The sequence below is a fragment of the Bacillus rossius genome, assembly GCF_032445375.1.
Source record: "Bacillus rossius redtenbacheri isolate Brsri chromosome 9 unlocalized genomic scaffold, Brsri_v3 Brsri_v3_scf9_1, whole genome shotgun sequence".
Lineage (NCBI taxonomy): Eukaryota > Metazoa > Arthropoda > Insecta > Phasmatodea > Bacillidae > Bacillus > Bacillus rossius.
In genome coordinates, this window is record NW_026962012.1 from 14,590,612 (window position 1) to 14,614,447 (window position 23,836).

Sequence of the window (23,836 nt, forward strand, 5' to 3'; positions counted from 1 at the left end):
TCAAGAAATATTGGGAGGTTTTAAAATGTTCATATGGTCTAAGTTAATTATTAAAAACATTAGCGAAAATAATTAAAAAATTACAATGATTTATTTTTAAAACCAAATATGTTTGAAATTTTATGTCTAAAATTTTTCGCCTAGCATTTTAAATGAATAAAAACAGTACCCTACGCCAGTGGAATAACAACCCCTAACTTATATGTGTTGCATGTAGCATTAAGCATCTGTAGAGGAAATAAAATAATTAATGTTCACTTCATGAGCAATATCCAGGTCTTTCCAGTAGATTGGAAATCATAGCGGCCAAATCTCGTGCAGATCTTTAGGGGTTGTGATGATGCTATTTTTTTCTTCTTCAAAAAAAAGTAACTGCTAAGGATTGCGTGAGCTTTGTCTGGTTCGTGACGAAACTGGGCACTCGTAAGACTGGAGATCTGATGTCAGATAAGAGTCTCACAATGTGCGTAATTTAAAGTTTTGCCCGAGTTGCAGAAGTAGTCCAAATGTAGAAATGTGGAAATTCCGTGGAAATTTCGGGGCCCCTGGCAATGAAAGGTCTACTCTGTGATAAGCAGATTCAATTTCCGACAGACTCCGGTCTGGTATCTCGACCGAGAGAAGGACTGCCGAACAAAGAGCCGCCGTCTTGGCGAGAGAAGAGAAGTTGTTGAAGAGTGTAGTCCGAGTTGTCTGGAGGCAGTGATGCGCGGTGTGAGTTATTCCAGGAGAGGCACGCTGATATTGCCCGGGACACGGTTAGGCGGGGGGTGGGGGGAGGGACGTCGTGTCAACGCCTCAGAGAGCGTCGTCCCGCCATGCCATGCGCGGCGCGCGAGGAAACATTCCAGATAGCGGAGCCGGCTGTCGGCGGGGAAGGAAGTGGTTAGGCGCCCGGCCATCACCCTCCGCCGAACCCTTGCCCGCACACAAGCACGTGATAACTGCCGCGACGGGCTGCGATGTTACGTCCTCCTGCAGCCCGGAGATATCCCGCCCGCGCCTCTCGCACGACTCGGCGGCGAAGAAATACTGGCGGCGCCAGTTCCACTTAAACCTCTCTCGCAGCGCCCTCATGAACAATCTTACTCTATATTTATTTAATATCACCCCTACTTCAGATAAGGCTACCAAAAACGTAAATGTTTCTAATAAAACATGTAAAAATTTTTGCCTTGTTTAACGTATGTGAAAGTATAATCAAATACAATAATAGTCTAAAATTATGAATGAATTAGTTTTTTTTCTACAACATGGCAGTGACTCAAGTTCACAATATATTAATAATACAAACTCAGACTTCAAATTAGGTTTAGAATGTAACGCACGTATTAAATATTATCTATTAACGTCCTTAGGTACTAAGCATAAGAGCTCGACAATTAACTACAACAAGATATAATTTTGTAGATGAAACTGTCATTGATATGTGCAGTTCCAGTTGTAAATAAATTAATGATCATAGCTTCTTTATAAAGTGCTTATTCTATACATACACACGCAAACACATGTAAATATGTATAGTATTATTATAGAAGCACATTTTCTGGAATTTTAAATTTTCCTAGAGTTATAATTTGTTCTTTCTAATAAACATTTCAAGAAGTTTAGGTTAGTTGTTTAGGTGAGTATTTTAGGCAAGATTCAGGCAAGTCTCGGGCAAGACTAATTCAGCTGCGGCATTTCGACAAAATCTTGGCCTCTGAACAAGGAGACGGTCGCTCCGTCAATTTACAAATGATGCCGATTTCCCAGGCATGTTTCATTTGACACTGCATGTTTTGACAGTTGTTCACACCATACATATATCAGATGCGTTTTAGAAGTTGTTGAGACATTATGGGATTGTAACAACGTCTTAAATGGTCAAACGAGGCGTGCGATGTCAGCATATATTTATAACAAAAAGTATTGCACGAACAGGACAAACTGAACAAAGACATTCAGTGGCGTCATAAAATTCTGACTTCTAATCTATTGTTTCATTAGCAGCCACTAATGCGCTATGAACAAGCTATAGAAAAAGGATTAAATATTAAGTACATGACTGCTGACCAACAATTTATTGTCATACTAAAATTTGTGGTTCGTCGGCCCAATAGTTTTTAACATCTATTATACAAACGCCGTTTTGAAAACTGGTATTATGAAAATGTTATATAAAAAAGCAGTAATATCACATCAATTTAAAAATATATATATCATATATGTATATTAACAAAAGGGAGGCTAAATTTAGCAAAAGCAGCAGAAACACAAAAACGTAAGTTAAATTCTCTAATCGCAAATACGTTTGGATATTAGAATATATGTAAAGTTCTCAAATGCCACTAAAGCTTCAAATTGCCAAAACATTTGCCACATGTTAATGTAAAATTGCGTTGACCAAAGGCGTTTTATAAAAACCGCCCAGCTTAATCGGCGTCGCTAACAAAATAGTAGCTCGATTTATTGACTGTCGCTGGTGGAACGAGACGTCCAAGCAAGTAGGGGAGACTTGTTAGGGTTGTGGCTGCTCTCCACTGCTCGCTCCCTTCCGCTCTGCTCGCTCTCGAGCAGACTAGTTTCGCCAGGCTGTCCCAAAATGGGGCGGGATTGGGTCTGACCCTGCGGGTGTCGGAGCTGCTGCCGGCTCTGGTAGCCGAGACATGATCCAACAGGTTCTCGCAATGGGTGCATTGAAGTGAATACACAGCCTCTCTGCCCCAATGACAATCCTCTGCCTCCACGTGGACACCGCTGTTGGGGGGCGAATCGTGGTGACTATGTTGGGATGGTTAGCCTCAACCTCTGGTCATAACATCGCCTTAACTGAAGAGGACACTGCCGGGCGAAACCCTGTGCCGCAGTGCATTCTCAATTTAATTTATGGGACCAGAAATGGTGAATTGGCTGAATCTGCGGTTGAAACCTTTCTGGGGGGGGGGAGGGGCCCTTAAAAAACAGCTGTAAACTGCAGGACTATGTGTGATGCGTTCCCCTAGTCCAGGTACCGAGGTAATCCCGAGGCCCTCCAGCATACACACGTTTGGTCTGTCAATTCTAGCCAGGATTTACTGCGATTGTCGCCGGATGAGTTCAGGCACGCCCTAGCCTTAATCGGCTGTAAATCTGTCGGACCGAGGTAGGGCAGGTCGGAGGGTAATCCGAGGAGACGAGGACATTCAGTGGAGTATCTCTGAAGACTGCCAGTCGGTTAGCAGCTGGCGAACAGTCTGCCGAATCAACGCCAAGTTGGTAGTAGTACGGGAAGAATCCATGGAAGATTAAATGGGGTCCCGTTGAGGTTTTCTCCAAGGCCCTGGATTCTGATTGGGTAGGACTCGTACTTGGTAGTGGTGCTCCGATCGCTTGGAGCAGACTCCTAGGGTTCTCTAGCTCTATGCGGAGTCGACATGGTGAGCGACGACACAGCTCCGGTTCTAGCCGGGACAGCTTGGATAGGCCTCCACCGGACCACGGGTTCACAGTGTGTTTTTAGGGGTCCCAGTGTAATGTGTGATGTCAGGGTAGGTGCCAGCAGTGCTGAAAAGGTCTAAGGGCTAAGGACACAGCCAACTGTCTATTAGCTGAGTGAGGCAGGTAGCTAAGGTTTTGACTATGCTGGGTAGCCCCAGCCCTTGATCATAGCCGGATCTCCAACACCTCTCCTGTTTCACGTATACGGCGTATCCGTATCCACGCCCGCGGGGTCCTATGGCCGGCTGGGCCTAACGGCTAAGAGGGCTGGGTTAACAAATAAAAGGGGAGCAATCCCTCTGACAGTCATGTCCCGAAATGGTGGGGTAACAGGGTACACCCCATTTGCTGAACTCGGCGAAAACCTCGAACAAAACACGTTTAGATAATGTTACTGCACCTTATCACTTGTGTTAGAAACCTGCTACTACTATTGACGCAAGTCAGTCAGTCGTCGAAGGGATTGTTCCGTCATGAATCCAACGACATGCTCCGTATGCCCCCCGCCCCGCTCCTCCGCCATCACCCCAGCTCGTACTTCTGCACGTCGCAATCCCGAGCTCATCTCGTCGACTCTCTCGCGAGTCGCTCCTGTCAACGCCCGCACGGCGAGTACTCCTTCCGAGACTCCTCAACTGTTGCACCGTCTCCAACAACGACTCTCTTCTATTGTTGGTTGTGCAGCGGGTCACCACTGCTTGCAAACAGAGCCCCCGCTCCAAGGCTTCGGAGGGGCTGGACAGCGTGACGTCACAGGCGAAGTCGGGTGGTAGCGGCGGTTGTTGCCTAATGATCGGGTTGCTTATCCTCCTCCTCTTCGAAGGCAGGGGTTTATATATCCCATTCCTCAGCGGACGTTACCTTCGAGAATGTTCTATCAGAACCTTGCCACGTGTTCCGGAGTTCCGGCCAACGTGGTTGTCAGATGATCTGGAGCATTCTGAGTGAGGCTGGCCCGAACCAGGCGGGCGAGTATAACTCCCAGGGATAAGAGCAGCGTCGCTGGTGTATAGCTGGTGGCGTACACCCAGGGATAAGACAAACCGTGAAAGAAAACTGATACGTCTCTGTAATAGATAAAAGGGGGGGGGGGGGAGAACTCCCGTTTAAAAATTGCAAAAAGAGACCGTATTATATCATTTGCTAATATTACAAATTACATTAGATGTAAGGTGATTCGAACTATGACAGCACTGGACTATGAGTTGGAAAACATTTGCCTTTGACCACACAACCAACAAGACATTTACCAGACGGAGAATTAAATAAGTTATATATAAAAAAATAACACACATATTCGGACTTTTAAGAAATAAGGGCATCACCTGTTCAAGTCTAAACTCGCGATTTTGGATTTCCATACTTGACAATAGAAATCTTATGACACGTTGTACTCACATCGTTTGCTAGAAAATCCTACCGCCATCTTTTTTTTTTTTCTTCAGAAACCGATACTGGAGCGCTAGTGTCGTGTATTACATACAACCACCGCCGGAGTGCGCTGACACCTTATTAGTTTCAATTTTACTCACTAGAGAGCTGTTCTCTTTATTATCATGGCAACTACCATCTTGATGGCCATCTTGGTCACCATATTTAAAATCTATAATTATTATTATAGAAATTCTGAAAGAAAAATAAAAAAAACATAATAAATAGTGACAATCAACTTCAGTCTTTGGTTAGATTATAGGCCGAAGCAAAAAATTAATAAATTTGGGTTAAAAATACTTATTTTATTACATGTGATTAAATATTCTTAAAAAAAAACCTTAAATTTCTTATTTGCCGACCACCACTAAGCCAGCGGTGTCATATTTGCCGCCATATTACAAAATCTGTACGCATTTATTAACCTAGATACTCTGAAAAAATTTTTAAAAACATTAAATATAATATTTATTAATGTACAGATTGATTCCATTGATTCCCATTCTTGGTTAGATTCTTGGCCAGTGCAAAGAGTAATAAAGGATTAAATTAATTAATTTAATTATTTTCCCATTACTATCCGCCCATTTTATAAATAATTTTCATTTCGGAAAACAGCTCTATCCAATACAGCTCTTAGACTAATAAATAGGTTAATTAGTGTCACTATACCTACCATTTCTGCTATATTTGGTGAACCTAATGATAACTACAAGTATATGGAACGCGCATCGACGAAACAATTAGCATTATTTTGTTGATACTCGGAATAACTTTCAACTAAGTTATACCAATGTAAGACATATAGGGCAAGTTTGTCCGAAAAACCTGGACAGGGCAAGTAAAACTTAGTTAAAACGTCTCTGAACCAAGAAGTCTCTTTGTCGACACATAACATTCCATTCAAACAGACGATGTCCAATGAAAAGCATATAGGTCTAGCGAAACCAAACGAGACGCGGTATTTATTTCGATACTTGGCATTCCTTTCAGACAAATAGGATATATTTTAAGTAAACAAGACAGTAGTCTCCGAACTGTCAAAAGTACAATAAGAATGCAATCTTCTACAAGCAAATACACTAATTACTAAGCAGTCCTGACTGGCAGGACTGGCATCACGCGCCGTGTCACGTGCCGTAAGGCATGCCACGAGTGCCTGGCCGGAAAACAAGTGCCGTCATACCCCTCCCCCCTCCTCAACATGCCATCGTCTTTCCGAGCGGCCTCGGGAATTCCGCGGACCGCCGCGTGGAGTAGCGCGAATTGACGCTTTTTTTCTGGGCTGTTCGGGCGTCGGGTGGCCCGGTAGGACGCGACTCGTCACAGCCTCTCTCGTCGGTTCTGGAAAGACGACCCACGAGTACTTAAGCAGCGACACCGGCCTCTGCGGGAGTTCCGAGCGATTCCTGCGACAGTTCCGGAGTTCCGAGAGCGAAGGGAAGTGCGACATCGACGAAGAGGTTGAGAGAAACACCCCCCCCCCTCCGAAAATGGTGCGACGCGGAGTTCTCCTGGATCCAGTCCTGACTGCAGACTTTACTACACATACTTATCGAAAGGCCGTACTCTTGGACGAACATTCTACTCGGTGGGGTATAATCGCTTTGTTGCGTTTACTAGAATACGAAATAGTGTGATATGATCGATCCACAAATATCTTCAACTATAATTGGCTCCAACTGCTCCAATTGCTACAAATACAGGTGGTTCCAACTACACGGTGCTCTAACTGAATTTGACTCCATACTGTTTTAACATTCTCCAAATGAATTTTGCTTCAATTGTTTCAACTGCACTGCATGTAGTAAAAGGAAATACTGCTCTGTGTTTATATGGTTTTAATGTAAAGAAATACTGTTTGGTAGGTACATCAGACCAACACAAAAAGACGGCCGTGTTTCACTATCAAAGATGGCAGAATATTTTATAATTCGAAATGGCATAATCTAATATGGCCACCGGTTGTATCTCAGTGGTTAAGATCATGTCATATGCCACGGGCAAAGTCAGAGGTCAAGTGGGCGGCAGTGACGTCAGAATTAAAAATTGTGGTTGATAATCACCATCCACAAGCCAGTTCCAGCGCCAGTGGGTATTATTATCTACTACTCTCGAAGTAAATCATATTACAAAGAATATGAGTCACGATTAACTTGGCAGCAGTAGCTCTGTTTACAAGCATGTAAACCATGTTAATAATTTTATTGTCTTTAGTCAGTGGTCTGTGGTTGTCTGGTACAAGTGGAATAAAGTTAGTAATTTACATTTCCAAGTTATTCTAATGTTAGTGGTTATATACAGCCGAGTAATATCATTACAAACATTCCTATTCATTTTACTGAACCAGTGGTTCACAAGCAGTGTAAAAAAATAAAAGGTAATTCGTTTTAGTTTTTCTAGGTTATACAGTTATTTATTATTGTATTAATTAGTTATCATGAAAAATTTAATAAATTTTTCAGTGTGCAGTAAATTTTGATAGATGAATGTGTTTTGCTTATTACTTATTTTCAGTATTATTTAGAATCAATCATACCATAAATAAAATATATTGTTTGTTACAGTCGGGCGAAATATATTAATCATATCCCTGAGTTCAACATATTTACGTTAAAAAAATGTGTCATATGTGGCGAAAGAAATATTTTTTTAGCTCCAAAATTATATAAAATAAAAATAGGATTTCAACTTTTGCTATTTAAAATATTTGCATTATGAAAGATAGGAAACATGTATTTTGTAAAATATAGTTGCAAATTTTACCTGAAAAATTATTTTCTTGCTGTACTTATACAAATGGTACCCGATAATGTTTAAAAATTAATTTTTAAATTTTTAACTTATAGATTTACATTAGTTTGTAAATAAAAATAATTTCACACTTTACGTATGCTCAAAATAATAAATGTCAAAAATTAGCAAATGATTAGATTTACTGAAAAAAAGTGCACGTTTAACTCAGTACATGTGATAGAAATGAAAATTCGTTGGCAATTCAAACCTCGACTCGAAGTATATCATAAGAGGTAAAACGGCAGAGAGAGAAAAGGACAGAAAGAAGGCAATTTTATAATTAAAAGTAACTTAACAAAATTTTTACTTCCTTAAAAAAACAGCTGAAGTTATTAATTATTATCGATCAAAAAATAATAATTAATTAGAAATAAATATTACTTACTGTTGTAACAATCACACCATAAAATGTATATTAAGATTTTTAGGTCCCCAACTATAGCAAGAAAACCAAAACTAACTATAATATTGTTACAATTTTTACTATTTATTTATGTGGGTAGAACTGGGTTTGTAACGGATAGACTAGTTAAGATTTATTACAGTTTCATCGATTACTAATATTTATAGTGAATACAAATCACTGACCCTTAAAAATGTTTATCAAGTCACTCAATGTTTGCAAGTTCCGCAGTTAGCACTCCTCGCGACACTCACCGTCGCGGGACTCGGTCGCCAAACTCCGTCGCCAAACTCCGTCGCCGAACTCCGTCGCCGAACTCCGTCGCCGAACTCCGTCGCCGAACTCCGTCGCCGAACTCCGTCGCCGAACTCCGTCGCCCAGTAAAACTCCGCGTCGCGCCACTCTCAGGGGGGTCTCTCACCCTCTTCGCCGCTGTCGCATTTCCCTTCTCTCGGAATCCGCTCGGAACTCGAGGGAAGCCTTGTTTTCACAGACGAGAGAGCCAAACGCCCGATCGTGCATCTTCGTTTTTTTTTTGTTCATTGTAAAAGGTTAGGTTAGCTACATTATAAATACTTTAAAACATTGTGGACGGTTGATTTGGTTAGAATAGCTACATTAAAGATACTGTGAAATCATGTAAACGGTTTCCTAGCCCTGGATAGCTACATATTATAAAAGTTATTTGCTAAGCAACTGTTGCGTGTGCTCCGCTTACGCACAGCAAATAAGTCGCGCGGCGCCTAACCGCGCGCCGATGCAACCAGCACAAGCCAAGTGTTCGCGCGCTGCGCGCATGACGTTCGGAGCCGCTCGGCAGCCCTCGTGAGGCTCGTTTTGGCGGGCTGCCAACCGGACATCGCCGCAGGCGCCGGTTCCGGTTGCCCCGACCGAGAACATTCTGCCATGTTTGATACTAGCAGTTCGCAGAGTATAAAAGGGGGCCCATATTGCGCTGAAGGAGGAGACTCGTCGCGACCACCAGCGACACCAGCCGGAGGCCCTGCTGGCCTTGGCTGCGGAAGGAAGCTACACCGTCAACACGTCTCGCCGGTCTGCCGTCACGCTGCCCGTCGGAAGAAGCTCCCACTTGGTAAAGTACTGTTTCGTCGTAGACACTTAGAAACCGAGTGGGTAGAAAACTTAGAGTGAGAAGAGGGGCAGTGGTGACGGAGCCAAGGCTTGGAGACGGCGGTGTGAGCTGTGAGTCCCGAGGAAAGACTTGACTACCGACTGGACATACAGCACTTAGGTGCGAAACCCGGCAGTGACACCCGAAGAATAATCCCAGTGCCCACACCTACGAGCATTTCTCGCGCTAAGATAGTTTACGCAGATAGTCACTGGTAATCCATGCATCGAATTGCCCGCAGAAATACGTGTCGACAAGAGTCGACGAGGTGTTAGAGTAATTATTAGAGGTCTGCGTGCCTACGTAAATACATGGTATATGTATTAGTCTTCTTGTGTACAAATGGTATTATTTTAGTTACTGATGTTTGGTAACTTGTTCATGGACAGAGGTCAACAATATATTTTCTTTTACAGTCTGGGAATTTAACTACGTTGTAACTTAGCTTTTCTTTGACGGTGTACCCAGCGCCAAGCGGCGTGCCAAGTATGAGAGCACGGGCAATTGTAATGTTGATGTGTTAAGCTGCATTCACGTGTCACATAATTGTTAAATGTTTCTGTTCGCAAACTTTCGAATCAGACCCACGCCGCAAATAGGAACTGTTTACGTTTTCGTCATTAATGTTGTAATGCATTATTTCTTGTATGATCAGTAATAAATGTATTCAGTTGTAATAGCTTTCGATGACTTTTCGCCACACTCTGTTTCCTTCCTACTCCTTGTTCCCCTCGTGTGTTTAACACGAGAGGCTACACAACCATAAAATGATTTTACAGTATTTTTAATGTAGCTATACTTACCTAATATAACCAACCATCCAAAATGTTTTTAAGTATTTATAATGTAGCTAACCTATCCTAATCGACCGCAAAATTTAATGCCACGCCGGTTTATACAATGAGATAGAACGGAAAAAAAAAAGCGAGCATGAACTTCGGGAAACTTCGGGTGTGGCTCTCTCGTCTGTGAAATGAAGGCTTCCCCTCTCGCGAAGGCCGGCATTGCGGCTCAAGAACCTAGGGGTGTTCTTTTCGAAGGGACGAGAGAAGCTGATGACGTGTCACGTCATTCCGGGCCGCCTCGACGCCCGAACAGTCGAGAAGCGACGGCCCGCGGAATTCCCCAGGCCGCTCAGCGATAGCTAACGGCACCGAGGCAGGACGGTGCACTGGGTGCATGTGGTGAGGGGGGTAGCGTCGACCCTTGCAATCCGTTCAGGAACGCGTGGCATGTCTAACGTCAGTGGAGGCCAGCCAGCACCGAACCCGGAGCGCGTCGCAGCCCTGCTTGCGTTTGCAACTATATTTACACGTTACCAAGATAAATGAACGTTGTTAAATTTTAATCTTAACCCCATTTATTAATGTACTTAGTACCTATTAACACCAAAAACATTTATAAAATAAAAACAAAACAAGATAAAACCATGCCGGGTTTATGGCTTTCATTAATTTTTCAAGTATTTAATAATCCTTACCTGTTTGTATTCAATATAAATTAGATTGAAAATAAATTAATTTATAAACATGAATTAACAAAATTATTACCTTCTCATTCAGGATATAAATAATTATTTATAAATCTATATACATATTATTTAGAAATAAATGTTACTCACTGTTGAAATTCACCTCAAAGAAAATATATTTCGTAAATATTGAAGCTAGGATTGAAGTTAATAAACTATTTTTTTAATTTAATAAAGTACTATATATTGTTTATATTTGATAGAGCATTAAAATGAACTTTATTTTGTAGTTGATTGTAAATGATTTTGTAGTTCTGCAAATATCAAATTATTACTGAGGTATAGTGCAACAGATTCTGCCAATAGGCTACATATTTCAATTTCAATCTTCTAGTTAAACTAAAATTATTAACCCACTGTGAAATATTATTACCATATTCGAATTAAAATGTTAACATTTTTAATATTAGAAATCATTTTTTAAATAACTTTATGTCTTAAATCCATAGTGGTTTTTTTAATTTTGAAGTTAAAAAATTGATTTATATTCTATCTCGCCATTGCTTAATTATTTGGGAAATATTTTTAGAGTTCGTATAAATTTTCAAGAGGAAAATAAAACCGGCAGAATGCTTTTTTAACTTCTAGAATCCAATCCCCGTAGCAATGAAACAACCAGCTTCAAGACCCGAGTGAGGATGGAAATGTTATGTTTCTCGTTTGTTATGTCCGTGGAATTCGCAGTCTCGTGAGAGAAATAAAGGCGCAGAACGAGATGCGATTCCAGAACAACTAGCTGTTCGGGAAAATACGGCAGAGATTCGCAATGGCTTTAAGTTATTTTGCTGTTTGACATTAACAAAAAAAGTTACGATTTAAGCCGGAGAATCGCATGGTATGTACGAAAGTCGGCCTCACTAATATATTTTTAGAAAAAAAAATGCAGTTCATAAAATTTATTAACAAATTATTGTTTTTAAGACAAACATATATGCTGAAAAAATGTTATTTTAATACATAAACAAATGTGAACATCCTCATGACCACAAGCTCTCTGACAGAGTTTTAAATAATACCGTATCTTTAAGCCCTTGGAAGAAACATTTTTGAATTGATATTTACTTAATTTAATTTCAAATTATTATGAGCGAATACAAACACGGGTAAACTTAATAATCATGCACGTGCTTATGGATAATTAAACTGTTAAATTATATCGAATGATTAAAGTTATTCTTAAATATGCAACACTTTTCATGATTCTACGCACATACACCGTAATTATATTTCCAAGGTAACTCTCTTGGAAGGTAAAATCCTATCTCAGCATATAAATTTTTTTTTTTATTCATTTAAACGTTGTATGGTTTTCCGTTAAATCGAATTAAAATCTCTTGGACTCTAAGTCATACGTGAGTTCCGAATATTTGTTTGAGTATTTATCCTAAGAAAAATTATTTTAGTTAAAATAAGATTACCTAAGTTTTTTATTCATGACAAAATATAATAATTTTTAAAATGATGATATTTAGAAATATATTATTGTATTAAAATGAATAAAAACATAAAAAACGTTTATCATAATTAAAACTTTATATATTTATCTTAGTAAATAAATGTTTGATAAAAAAATAGCAAATAAATATAGTTCAGATCAAACCAAATTCTAAACAAACACTTATTTTTTTTGGTGACTTCTATAATATCTTTATAAACACCTTTTTTTTAAAATATTTAGAAATTTTTAAACCAATAATTTTGTGTTATTTATAAAGCATACGGGAGCGCTTGCTCCAAGATTCAAGCATTCATATCTCGCGGGAAGCATCCACAGTGTTTATAGTCGAGCTTTCCAAGGGATGTCTCCCCAAAAAACGCGTTGAAATAAAAAATAGAGTATTTTTTCTTCTCAAACCCAATATTTTCTATAAATATTTTATTTTAATTTTTCGATTGTTATTGTAATACGTAATTACACATAAATAAATTATCGTTACTAGAAAGTATAAAATTGGTTTATTTTTCGGATTTTACATAAATAAAACAATTGTAATTGATTATTGCAAGATGTAATCATACTAGATTTAAAATTATTATTTTAATTTTATAACGTCATGCAATGCATATTGAAATTAAAATTTAAAAATAGGTTTCAATACAAGGAAAAACTGAAATAAATTTATCATTAAATAAAATTGGGAAAACTTTATTTCTTTTGGATTTGCAGATGTTCAAATTAATCCCGAAGAACAAAAAAATATCATGAATAGAGTACTGAAATCGCACACGTTGAATATAAGCCTGTAATTTTCTAAAGAAAGGATTAGGAAAAGACTTTCCAGTTTTTGGCCAGGTACTAAAGCACCCTACCATCTACACGGGAAATTAAAGGGGACGGGAGTTTAAAGGTGCGGTAGCAGAATAAGAGTTGGAGGGCTGATACCTGATTCCGTTATTATACCAACTCTTTTCCATCAGATTATTATGTCTAACAAACGAAACCGAAAAGTAATTAGCTTGTCCAGTAATATTTAACAAATATCATGTATTTTTGAGTTTTATCTTTATTTCAACTAATGGACATGTTTAATGCTATGTCTTGCCAGCTACGATCTTTACTTATTATTTTTTGTGTTACTAATTTTAATGGGCATTGCAATAAATTTATCTCCGTATTTCTTTTGCGGTTGTCGTTCGATCACAAACTTTGTATCGAAATAATTTAGAAACTGTATTTGTTGGCTATAAGATGTCACGCAAGTTCTCACAATTTTGAAAACTTTCGTGACTTTTCACTGTGATATAAACACACAGAAACTATCTGGAGACTACATTGAGCTAAAACTTAAAATGGAGGTGGACTATCAATATAAAATAACAGCACCGACAAGGAAATTAAATAATCAATATATTAAGTGAAAACCGAACCTTAAGTGGCTATAACAATGCATTTCGTAATCAACACACACGGGGACACACTGGATACACAATGTTCTTTGTATACTATGATATTTACATACTTAAATGTTTTTTACTTTAATTTTTCCATTAACACGTACAATTTCATATTACCTTTAAGTATATCATTAAAAATAATGTAATATGCTGGAGAGTAAATTAAAATTAGTAACTTTTAGCTAACTTATGTACGGCAATTAATTATTTATCTAACCAAATAAGTAAAGAAAATGTTCTGTTAAGTTTCATCTGTGCTCTTCTCTCAAAAATTATAACATTAGAAAGAAATTAATAATTTACTTGTACTGTTATTAGCCAAGTAAAAATTAATATCAGGATCAGTAACACTGAACTTCGATCATGTCACAGCTATATGAACCATTAGGCTGGTAAGTTATCAGCGCGTCGGCGAACAGCGCGAAGGTTACCTAAGCTTGAAAAGAGGGGAAGTAGGGGAAGTTGGAAAAGAATGTGTGTCAGTGAGGAGCAGAAATTTCCCTTCGTGCACTAGGCCTATAACCGTACGAAATTTGTTACTCCTTAGTGTATAAAAGCAATGAAGCCGAGCGTAAGAAAAGGTAAAGAAAGCAATAAAATATTCGCAGTACATGATGTATTGCAATCAGGCATTAACAAGTGAAATAGTAAAAAAAAAAAGAAACCTAAGGGTTAACTCAAGTACAAAAATTTATATTTTAATAACTGTCGTCTTTTAGAGGCATTATTAGCTTACAAATTTGGTTCTATTGTCAAAGGGAAATTAATTTGTCAAACGATGGACTTAGTAACAATTATGATAATATATAAGCACTATTCAACACAAGTAGTATGTATTAAGTATTTTTTTTCGCAAAATAATTACTCGCCACCCTGCATGAAATGTAATTAGTTTATTAGATAAAGAAAGTTTGAAGTACATACAAATGATAAAATAAATCCCTATGCTTATAAGTAAAAGTAGGAAAACTTTTATATAAATGCTCACAAATTTAAAGTCCCTAACGTGACATAAAACTTTATTTGCTCAAAACAATATTTATTTCTCTAATCTTTTCACTGGTAGGCCCAATATTTTTTTGTTCAAAAATTAGAAAGCAAAATATGTTTTATATTCACGCACTTCAATTTTAAATGAGTTAAATTAACATGGGCAAGCAGCTATAATAAATACGTAATTAACTCAAAGGCAAATTAAAACTGCCAGAATTTATAGGAAATCTCGTTGGTATTATTTATTCTTAGTTATAGTTTATTAAAAACTTTCCATCATGATTTAATAAATATAATGAATTTCTGAACAAACGTCTTTACATCCATAAAGAGTTGTAAAAAATATTTTGATCTCTAACCCACTATCTTCGGACAACTTGGAGTACCAACTAGTTCATCCACTAGCACATGATGTGTGTTCTTGTCTTGTGCTCACGTTGCCCTTCAATTACTGCTTGACAGCATAACTGTCAAGTGCAACTCATGTAAGCAATACCACGTTCATCCGTTTGTAAATGTTCCTCCAACTGACACACGTTTGTGTATTAAAATTATTTCATGGGAAAAGTTATTGAATGCTGACCATAAATAAGATAATTGTTTTAAAAAACCAAACTTTAACCAAAATACTTTCCATTAAAATAGACTCATTCAAAGAGATAGCAATTTTGTTATCTCACCACCACACAACTTCGTTCGAATTGACAGGTTATTTTAACAGTTCTGTTTCCATTTACGCCATTATATGTTGGGCTTAAGGCCGCCCGCGCACTAGGCGACCTGGCCGCGCTGCCAAGTCGCCGCGACCGCCGAGAAACCTTACGTTATATGTGAGAACGCGCACCTGGTCGCGGCGACCGGCTGGTCGCGGCGACCGTCGGGAACCGGCGCGGCGCGCAGGCGACCAAGAGGTCGCCGCGACCGGATGTTTGTCCATGATTCAATGGCAGACCGCGCACGTACAACAGAAACGGCGCGACCAGGGCAGCGTAGTCTTGTGTCAGTATTTTTGTGACTGCGTGTGCTGTGTGGTGTAGTAGGCAGTGTTGAGTGGATTTCATAATGGAACAATGTGAAAAAATTTACTCTGAAATGCTTAAATGGAAATTGAAAAACGCCCAGCCATTTGGAATGTTTCGTGCGAGGAATACAGCAACAAAAACTCGAAAAGATGATGTTGGCAAAACATAGTAGATTTGTTCGGCGGTGTATAAATGTCAAATGCTGAAAAATAAGTACTAGTTAAGCTTATTGTATTATTGCAAGGGTTTCCAGGATAAGGCGTGTAATTGGATTATGGCCATATGATATTGCATTGTTATATTTATGTTAGTTTTGTTTGTAGGAAATTGGAAACGATGAGTATCTTTTGGAAAAGGCTATACTGTAGCATACACTGATTTATATTGCTCAGCATTAACTATTATTGAGTGTACACATGTGTATCACTATTACACATACATAGCCTACAAGTCAATACGACACATGTTATATATGACCCTGCCATGCAGGAATAAATGCATTACAATAGAACTTTAAATATACCTATTTGTCCTGCCAGTGAAGTCGTCCTTCGTTTTCAAAGTACTCGGCAAAAATGTCCCTGTACTAAGATGACGACCGATTTCCACGCCCCACAGCGCCAACTGACACAGCATACACACCTTCTTGAGGACCTTCCAATGTATCTTCAAATCTATAACCATCTCTATCGCGTACGTAATTGTGAAGAACGCAGCACGTCTTGATGATTTGTATGGCAAATTGTCTTTTCACATTCAGCGGCCGATGTAAAATACGCCACTTGTTAGCCATGATGCCGAAAGTGCACTCAATGAAACGTCTGGCTCTGGTGAGTCTGTAATTAAATATCCTCTTTCTAGAACTCAAGAACTAGCCGCCATAAGGGCGCATAAGGTGCTCTGATAAATGAAAAGCTTCATCACCTACGAACACATATGGCATGGGCTCGTCTCTCGTTTCAGAAATGGTACAGTTGGCTGGGAGTTTCAAATCGTTATTCATCATAGCTTTGTGAAACTTAGTATTTGAAGATAGTGGAGTCGCTTTCCTTACCATCTGCACCAATGTTTATAGCTACAAAACTATAATATGCATCACACACAGCCAACAAAATTATAGAAAAGTAGTGCTTGTAATTGTAGTTGACTGAACCAGAACGGTGTTGTTTAATTACTCTAATATGTTTACCATCAATTGCTCCCACACAGTTAGGGAATTCTGCACGGACTTTGAATCCATTTGAAATCTCCAGCCATTTCTCTTGTGTGGGCTGTGGTAGGCAGTCTTTTTGTAGAATGTCAAATATGACAGTACAAACTTGAAGGACAATTTCCCTGGAAGTAGTAACAGAAGTTCATCATAAGATTCTACGGACATCCTTGTGTAGATGAAAAAATTTTCTTTATGTTGTCTCAGTTCATTATAATATATTGCGAACATGCCCTTCACATCGCGCGTTTGTAGCAAAGGATGTACCCATACTTTCTTTTTCCTACGATTTTTACGCTTCCTCATTACCATTAGGTACCACACAGCTGCTACTTGCTCCGCGTTCGTGGTAAAACTCTGCACAACCTGGTCGCATGGCCAGGTCGCGGACAAGTCACCTATATTTTCTGGCCGTGCAGCCAATGGTCGCACGGCCAGGTCGCCTAGTGCGCGGGCGGCCTAAAAAGATTTGCTTCAAAACTCACACGATATAGTCCATCTTAGCCAATAGTCTCAAATTTGTCCACACCTGTATATGCAGGCCTGAGCCATCTCAGCAGTTTCATTGGTTTGCGGGAAGCAACTTTCCATGCTCACTCTATTCGCCGTTTTAGGTGCCCCTACTGTCAAGGCAAGCATTGCACTATTTCTCTTGGTATGAAAAGTTCTCAGGTAAAAATTATTGGAATTTTTTTAATCTTTATCAAATACTTAAAATAATAATGAAAAATATTTGAAATGTGGGAGTAGGCCTAGTTGACTTCAAAAGGCAAAATTTAATTTCCATATAAAAAATGTACTTATGTTAAGGTTATCCGTGACATACAGGAAATATATCACTGGACGCTAAAATCGTTTTTAAAGAATAATTTGTTTCTTTGAGGTCCTTGACCCTTATTCTTATACACAAGTCGTAATTTCACTGAGTAATTTTTCAGAAATTACTCGTTCAACGAGTATGAACTTGCTCCGTGAGTCGCATCGACAAGTATCGGAACGAGTGACCAGTTAGTTACCTCTTCTGCTGCTATCTCCTGTTGGAACCTCAGCGCTGATCCAACATGCAGCTCGGCGTAGCGTCGAGCAGAGTGACGTTCCTCGGTGACGTGGTGACGTGGTGACGTGGTGACGGGCAGCGTGATGACATGGTGACGCAGTCGGGTGTGAGAGCTTTCCCGTCCGGCTCTCCGAAGACTCTGAAGACTGCAGCCCAACCCGGGGCTATATATACCCCTGGAGCTGGTGTCGACTTCGCGGTAGAACCGTCCAGAAGCATGGAGTTACTTCCCCGCCTCCAGGCGACGGAGGGGTGGTGAGGTCAGGTGACAAATCACGTGGTTCTCCCTCCACTCACATAGCTCGGGCGAGCCTTGAGGCAGATGATGTCGAAGCATGCCTGAGGAGGTAGGCGACCAGATATGCCTCGTAGAGACATAGTGCTGGTAGTGTCACGCTCAGGGCGTAACTTTCAGAGCATCGTCACAATAAAGATTAAGTTGAGGGCGGAAAATCAAATGCAACGAGTGATTTTGTAATTTCCGTTCAAAGTGCGTTCCCCATTGGAATCTCTTTGCTGAGAGTGGTTGAATGTCGAAGTCCGTGACCGTTGGAATGGTCGTAATGGTCGAGACGACAGAGCTCTTTTTCGCTGGCCTTCACATTCACTTGACATAACGCCATGCGATTTTTTTCCTTTTTGTCTTTAAAAAATATCGTGTGTACGTTCTCGCCGCTACCTTATGATTTGCCAGTGAAGAGACGCAGAATTGATAAGGCTTTTGTTCCTGTACTCCGGACGTGTTAACCAAAATGTGGAAATAATTGAACTTCGGGTTAGATGCGTGCACACATAGAACATTTGTATGAAAAAATATGTTTGATTACATTCAATTTTATGTAAGATTTTTTTTGTAAATAGTCTAAATTAAACTGTTGTACTATGCCATTGAAACTGGGACATTATTTTATGGACTTTGCGTATAAAGATTTTCATGTTCAAAAATGTGACGGTTTATATATTTATGGTCGGTGATCATTTTCACCCTCATTTCTAGTTATGAAACTTGCAATATTACTTGAATTACACTGAGTCTTTTTGCCTGCATCGCCACTGAACATTTTTGCGAAATGATTTAGTAAGAAATACTAAGTTCCTAGTGGCACTTGGAATAGTAATAGGGATAGGAAAGTATGAATAATCTAAACCTTCGCACAAATATAAAGTCACTTTGTTCACGAAGCTGCTGAAAATTCTGAATATTTTTTAAAACAATTTGAACGAATTCGATTGTGTCCCTACTAAGGAAGATAATTTTTTTTTTCTTCCTCCAACCCTTGTTTTTTCCAACAGTTTAAGTTGTGGTTGGTTTTATCAAAAATGTTTTTTGACAAGAGTTTTTAATATTACTCCTACTTTTTTTAATACGTTCAAATGGAAGCGATATTTTTCATATTATGGGAGTTTTAACAATTTTTCTGTTTATCAAAAGACTTTCCCCGTTTTATTCCTTTGGTTGGATTTTGCCCATTAACAAACTCGACCGAGATTTTACATTGCTTGATTTTATTTATCAGTTTGAAAGAGATTGGTGATTTATTTAAGTTATCGTGTCTGTAATGTGAAATATATTATATACATATTAAACTTTGAATTGACAATGGTTTTTGTATCTATGAACAATGAAATAAAAAAACTATATAAAACGCACCATGGTAACGGCTACAATAGGTAGTCTTTTTTCGAAATTTACGTAACAGTAAACTATGTGTGAGCGCAGTCTGTGGCATTCGAGGTATCATAAAAACAATTTTCCCTGCAGAAGATTTAATAGTTCGATTATTTCAGACCAGTTACTGAAACATTTTTGTCCTAAGCATTTGGGAATGTATACTTAAGTAGCTTAGAGAAACTTCCGAAAATTTTCCATGCAGTGAAGGGAAACGAAGGGCTGTAAGCGGATTGCGCGCGAACAGCTGAAAGTTTTATAAGTTACCACGGCAGCGTAGATCATTAGGTCCAGCAGAGACTCGCTAACCAGAGGCGTAGCTGACGCCGGTCCGGCCTCGCTGACTTGCCCACACAGAGCGGCGCAGTGGTTGGCTTAGACGCATGACCAGGTATTGCCAAATTAAGGTTTTTTTTTCAAGTTGTGAGATACAATTAGCGCAGAAACTAACAATTATTTTATAAATATGCATTCACAAATAATACACAGTGAATATAAAAAAGGAATAAACCAAATTCGTTTTTTTTTAGATTATTTTAATAAGGTCTGTAATTCTTAAGTATTACACAACGAAAAGGCAGGAAATGCAAAGATATTAATGAAGAGAGAAGAATGTACGATACTGTCGAACATGCGCACGTGGACGAAATAGTGAAACCGACTGTACTTAGCACTGCGCATGCTGCGTGTATGCCTAGATGTGGTGGGGTTGCATGTGAAGTGTACAGGGAACACACCGCGACAAGTAGGTCTGAGGTGTGGACCCACGGACGTCAGACGCGGTGCGCGTCATTTGACCTAAAAGTCATATCTCCTAAACGTCACTTGACCTAAAATTTAAAATAATCCTTCAGTCATTTGACCTAAAAGTCATTTGACCTAAAAGTCATTTGCCCTAAAAGTCATATCTCCTAAACGTCACTTGACCTAAAAGTCAGTTGCCCTAAAAGTCATTTGCCCTAAAAGTCATATCTCCTAAACGTCACTTGACCTAAAAGTCAGTTGCCCTAAAAGTCATTTGCCCTAAAAGTCATATCTCCTAAACGTCACATGACCTAAAAGTCACTTGGCCTAAAAGTCAGTTGCCCTAAAAGTCATTCGACGTAACAGGCATTCAGCCGAAATTCATTTTAGGTCGAATGACTTTAGGGCAAGTGGAGTGTACTCGTGAGACGACCGACCGAGAGGAAGTGCATGGCGCACCGCGAGATAGCGGCCACACACACCAGCATGCAAGCACGGCCTGAAGGCAGGCCGCACGGCGAAGCTGCGGTCGCCTTCGCGAATCACTGGCGAATAAAGCCGCTGGCGTGGAACCGAGCGGACAACACTACCTAAACTATGAGAAAACACCAGCGTTCGGAAAGAAGTCTCAAGTTGTCACAAGTTCCTGAAAAATTGAATACGATCCTAGGTTTGGGCAGAGGCTAGAATAGTTAAAAGAAACAAAAATTAAGGCAAGAGAAAAGAAAAAAAGTTATATAATATAAAGAATGATTAAAGATGAAAGCTGAAATAGACTTAGAACTTATAAAGAAGGAAGATATGGAAATTAACTTTATATGGGATAATGAAGCAAGATAGAATAAATTAAAAATTAAAGGGATGTATGTTTTTCTAGTTAGAGTAAAACTTCCTATCCGATGACAATAAATGTGAATTATAATGAAGAAACGTCTATCGACAACACATGATTAAGAACATATAAGCATATATTAATCTAGACTTCATGGAAAGGAAGTATGAATGAAAATGTCCCAAAATTTCAATATGAGAAGCTTTATCGAAGATAAATATACAAGAAAAAGTATAATACCAGTGATTGTAGAAGAATTCCACATGTATAAAACCAACCCTTAGGGATGAGTAAGAACGTAAAAAAATTCAGAAAATGAGACTATTAGAAGAAAAAACCTCTTTGCATAACATAACAGGGATGAGTTCTAGGTGGCGTATCAGAATGTACATTAACTAAAAATAATATGTCAGTAGTTTCGATTGTGATGGCTTCATAGGAAGAACTCTGTGCTTGAGCTCTACAAACTAAAATTCGGGATTTTGTGACAAAACACAAAAAGTTAAGGTTATAGAATTGATGTTTTAGAGATATTTTAAATCCGAAAACGAGGAACAATAAAAAAAATTGTTTTATCTGGACTTCTCGCAAATGAACATGGTACCCAGATGTTAGACTGTTGCCACTGCTTCATCAGCTACAGTCTTCACACAGCACTTCTCTTGTAGTTACTGATGGTATCAGCCACTAACCACTGAGGCTTGTGGTGAAGTTGAGCCTTCAACTTCACTGCAATGGCTGCTGGAGGCAGCTACTTCACAGTTTTGGACGTAAGCGAATCGAAAAGCCACGTCTTTTGCAGTTTCACGAGCGAATTCTCGTCAAACTTAGCAACAACAAAATGCTTATCACTGTTCATTGCTGTAAATGATGGTTCACTATATTCTAGGGATTGTTTTTGACGTCAGAATTTGACTAACGAAAGATAATTCATTGGTTAATTTGTGAACTTTAAATGTTTTTTAACTAAATTTATATATTCTAATACTAGAAACTATAGAGCAACAACTGTAGTTTTTTCTAAATAAATGAAACAAATAAATGAAACTTATTCCTCCTAAACCCGTCAATTATAAAAAAGTGCAAATATGTATGGCTGTGGTATGTCTTGGCGTGTGTAATGGCAAGTAATGTTTTGGTTTAATCCTTTTATTTGTATTTTGTGACGCAGATAAAGATGATATGTTCGCAATGGGCGGTTTGAACAGTCGTAGTTCCAGCCACAGACATTAGCGCGCCGCGCACAGGCCAGGGCCGTCTCCAGGGCTGGGCAAATCTGACCATCGACCAGTCTTTGGCTCCAAAAGTCATTGGCTACAAAATTGTTTGGACGCAGAAGAGATTGATTACACGTCATGGGAAGATCATAACATATTGGCCGATCGTCTGAGACTGCTGCTGACATCGATTAGGGGAGGAAACTACTCGCACATCAACGAAGTTGCCTTCATACTGAAAGATCTAAGGGGAGCTGGCTACATACAATAATAATTTGTTTTACCTGCTTGTGTATAAAATTAAAAAAAGAATTATATTATGAATTTCAAAAATTTATTTTTTAATCGGTGCTCGAAAACTAAGTTTTCATAACAAATTGAGCTTCCTTTTTGATTGTTTACAAATGCGCTTCCTTATTTATTAATTGTGCTTAAAAATGTGCATTTATAAATGCACTTCTTCTTTGTCGAATGTGCTTCCTTTTCGTTGATTGTTCTTCCAATTGTGCTTCCTCTTTTTTTGATTGTTCTTCCCAGTGTGCTTCCTTTATTTATTGTGCTTCCAATTTTGCTTCCTATTCGTTGACTGTGCTTCCGTTTATGCTTCATTTCGTTGATAGCGCTTCATTTTTTAAAAGTGCTTCCAAATGCACATCATTTTTAAAATGTGGTTCCTTTTTTAATGTGCTTCCTTTTTTGAATGGACGTTTTTTGAATTTGCAATGAAAAGACTGTAGTCATGCTATGATTTTCCTCGTGTTTAGGAGATGCCTGACCTAAATACTTGACATTGCACATAGCATGTTTAAAATGTTCGTCGATTATGGTTGAAAAATACATCTTGGTACGGAAGCTATTAATGAAAATAAAGATGGCTGCCAAGATGGCATCGGTAGCTTACTGACGTCTGATGGATGAGGAAAGCAGTTTTTGTTAAAAAATTTCATAATTTTTTAATATTTTTTACTTAAAATAAACTTATTTGCATCAGTCTATCGAATCAATAATTATTTTAATAAACATACTTTTTATGATTTTTGGAATTTCTTTCCGAATTTATAGCAAAATAATTATAGATTATCAAATATTGTGGATTCCAAGATGGCGGATATGGCGTCGTCAAAATTGGCCGCCGAGGTCCTGATCATATACACGAGCGGTGAAAACGCCCGAACATGGTTAAATCCTCACTAATTGGTAAGCCAAAAAGCCATCATCAAGCCATCAAGCCATCAAGCCATAGTCCAATAAATATCCATTATACTTACTACTACTGTAAACAAATCCGAAATGATAGAGAATTCATTATTTTGTTATGATCTCCCATTAAACCACTGCGGGGTATCTAAGAGAGGTCTGCGCCAACCATTTTCAGTAGTAAAAAAAATAACAATTATGTTTCTCGAATTTTTATGGCAAACACAGGACCGAGCTTTATGAGTTGA